Consider the following 3321-nt stretch of genomic DNA (forward strand, 5'->3'; position numbering starts at 1 on the left):
GCTCGAAAAAGTCTAAGTCGCCCCACACGCATTGCTTTCTCTCGGAGGCTCGAAAAAGTCTAAGTCGCCCCACACGCATTGCTTTCTCTCGGAGGCTCGAAAAAGTCTAAGTCGCCCCACACGCATTGCTTTCTCTCGGAGGCTCGAAAAAGTCTAAGTCGCCCCACACGCATTGCTTTCTCTCGGAGGCTCGAAAAAGTCTAAGTCGCCCCACACGCATTGCTTTCTCTCGGAGGCTCGAAAAAGTCTAAGTCGCCCCACACGCATTGCTTTCTCTCGGAGGCTCGAAAAAGTCTAAGTCGCCCCACACGCATTGCTTTCTCTCGGAGGCTCGAAAAAGTCTAAGTCGCCCCACACGCATTGCTTTCTCTCGGAGGCTCGAAAAAGTCTAAGTCGCCCCACACGCATTGCTTTCTCTCGGAGGCTCGAAAAAGTCTAAGTCGCCCCACACGCATTGCTTTCTCTCGGAGGCTCGAAAAAGTCTAAGTCGCCCCACACGCATTGCTTTCTCTCGGAGGCTCGAAAAAGTCTAAGTCGCCCCACACGCATTGCTTTCTCTCGGAGGCTCGAAAAAGTCTAAGTCGCCCCACACGCATTGCTTTCTCTCGGAGGCTCGAAAAAGTCTAAGTCGCCCCACACGCATTGCTTTCTCTCGGAGGCTCGAAAAAGTCTAAGTCGCCCCACACGCATTGCTTTCTCTCGGAGGCTCGAAAAAGTCTAAGTCGCCCCACACGCATTGCTTTCTCTCGGAGGCTCGAAAAAGTCTAAGTCGCCCCACACGCATTGCTTTCTCTCGGAGGCTCGAAAAAGTCTAAGTCGCCCCACACGCATTGCTTTCTCTCGGAGGCTCGAAAAAGTCTAAGTCGCCCCACACGCATTGCTTTCTCTCGGAGGCTCGAAAAAGTCTAAGTCGCCCCACACGCATTGCTTTCTCTCGGAGGCTCGAAAAAGTCTAAGTCGCCCCACACGCATTGCTTTCTCTCGGAGGCTCGAAAAAGTCTAAGTCGCCCCACACGCATTGCTTTCTCTCGGAGGCTCGAAAAAGTCTAAGTCGCCCCACACGCATTGCTTTCTCTCGGAGGCTCGAAAAAGTCTAAGTCGCCCCACACGCATTGCTTTCTCTCGGAGGCTCGAAAAAGTCTAAGTCGCCCCACACGCATTGCTTTCTCTCGGAGGCTCGAAAAAGTCTAAGTCGCCCCACACGCATTGCTTTCTCTCGGAGGCTCGAAAAAGTCTAAGTCGCCCCACGATTTTTCGGCCACATCGCCATTGCTTTCTCTCGGAGGCTCGAAAAAGTCTAAGTCGCCCCACACGCATTGCTTTCTCTCGGAGGCTCGAAAAAGTCTAAGTCGCCCCACACGCATTGCTTTCTCTCGGAGGCTCGAAAAAGTCTAAGTCGCCCCACACGCATTGCTTTCTCTCGGAGGCTCGAAAAAGTCTAAGTCGCCCCACACGCATTGCTTTCTCTCGGAGGCTCGAAAAAGTCTAAGTCGCCCCACACGCATTGCTTTCTCTCGGAGGCTCGAAAAAGTCTAAGTCGCCCCACACGCATTGCTTTCTCTCGGAGGCTCGAAAAAGTCTAAGTCGCCCCACACGCATTGCTTTCTCTCGGAGGCTCGAAAAAGTCTAAGTCGCCCCACACGCATTGCTTTCTCTCGGAGGCTCGAAAAAGTCTAAGTCGCCCCACACGCATTGCTTTCTCTCGGAGGCTCGAAAAAGTCTAAGTCGCCCCACACGCATTGCTTTCTCTCGGAGGCTCGAAAAAGTCTAAGTCGCCCCACACGCATTGCTTTCTCTCGGAGGCTCGAAAAAGTCTAAGTCGCCCCACACGCATTGCTTTCTCTCGGAGGCTCGAAAAAGTCTAAGTCGCCCCACACGCATTGCTTTCTCTCGGAGGCTCGAAAAAGTCTAAGTCGCCCCACACGCATTGCTTTCTCTCGGAGGCTCGAAAAAGTCTAAGTCGCCCCACACGCATTGCTTTCTCTCGGAGGCTCGAAAAAGTCTAAGTCGCCCCACACGCATTGCTTTCTCTCGGAGGCTCGAAAAAGTCTAAGTCGCCCCACACGCATTGCTTTCTCTCGGAGGCTCGAAAAAGTCTAAGTCGCCCCACACGCATTGCTTTCTCTCGGAGGCTCGAAAAAGTCTAAGTCGCCCCACACGCATTGCTTTCTCTCGGAGGCTCGAAAAAGTCTAAGTCGCCCCACACGCATTGCTTTCTCTCGGAGGCTCGAAAAAGTCTAAGTCGCCCCACACGCATTGCTTTCTCTCGGAGGCTCGAAAAAGTCTAAGTCGCCCCACACGCATTGCTTTCTCTCGGAGGCTCGAAAAAGTCTAAGTCGCCCCACACGCATTGCTTTCTCTCGGAGGCTCGAAAAAGTCTAAGTCGCCCCACACGCATTGCTTTCTCTCGGAGGCTCGAAAAAGTCTAAGTCGCCCCACACGCATTGCTTTCTCTCGGAGGCTCGAAAAAGTCTAAGTCGCCCCACACGCATTGCTTTCTCTCGGAGGCTCGAAAAAGTCTAAGTCGCCCCACACGCATTGCTTTCTCTCGGAGGCTCGAAAAAGTCTAAGTCGCCCCACACGCATTGCTTTCTCTCGGAGGCTCGAAAAAGTCTAAGTCGCCCCACACGCATTGCTTTCTCTCGGAGGCTCGAAAAAGTCTAAGTCGCCCCACACGCATTGCTTTCTCTCGGAGGCTCGAAAAAGTCTAAGTCGCCCCACACGCATTGCTTTCTCTCGGAGGCTCGAAAAAGTCTAAGTCGCCCCACACGCATTGCTTTCTCTCGGAGGCTCGAAAAAGTCTAAGTCGCCCCACACGCATTGCTTTCTCTCGGAGGCTCGAAAAAGTCTAAGTCGCCCCACACGCATTGCTTTCTCTCGGAGGCTCGAAAAAGTCTAAGTCGCCCCACACGCATTGCTTTCTCTCGGAGGCTCGAAAAAGTCTAAGTCGCCCCACACGCATTGCTTTCTCTCGGAGGCTCGAAAAAGTCTAAGTCGCCCCACACGCATTGCTTTCTCTCGGAGGCTCGAAAAAGTCTAAGTCGCCCCACACGCATTGCTTTCTCTCGGAGGCTCGAAAAAGTCTAAGTCGCCCCACACGCATTGCTTTCTCTCGGAGGCTCGAAAAAGTCTAAGTCGCCCCACACGCATTGCTTTCTCTCGGAGGCTCGAAAAAGTCTAAGTCGCCCCACACGCATTGCTTTCTCTCGGAGGCTCGAAAAAGTCTAAGTCGCCCCACACGCATTGCTTTCTCTCGGAGGCTCGAAAAAGTCTAAGTCGCCCCACACGCATTGCTTTCTCTCGGAGGCTCGAAAAAGTCTA

Source organism: Nasonia vitripennis, unplaced genomic scaffold (assembly GCF_009193385.2).
Source record: "Nasonia vitripennis strain AsymCx unplaced genomic scaffold, Nvit_psr_1.1 unplaced0121, whole genome shotgun sequence".
NCBI classification, from domain to species: domain Eukaryota; kingdom Metazoa; phylum Arthropoda; class Insecta; order Hymenoptera; family Pteromalidae; genus Nasonia; species Nasonia vitripennis.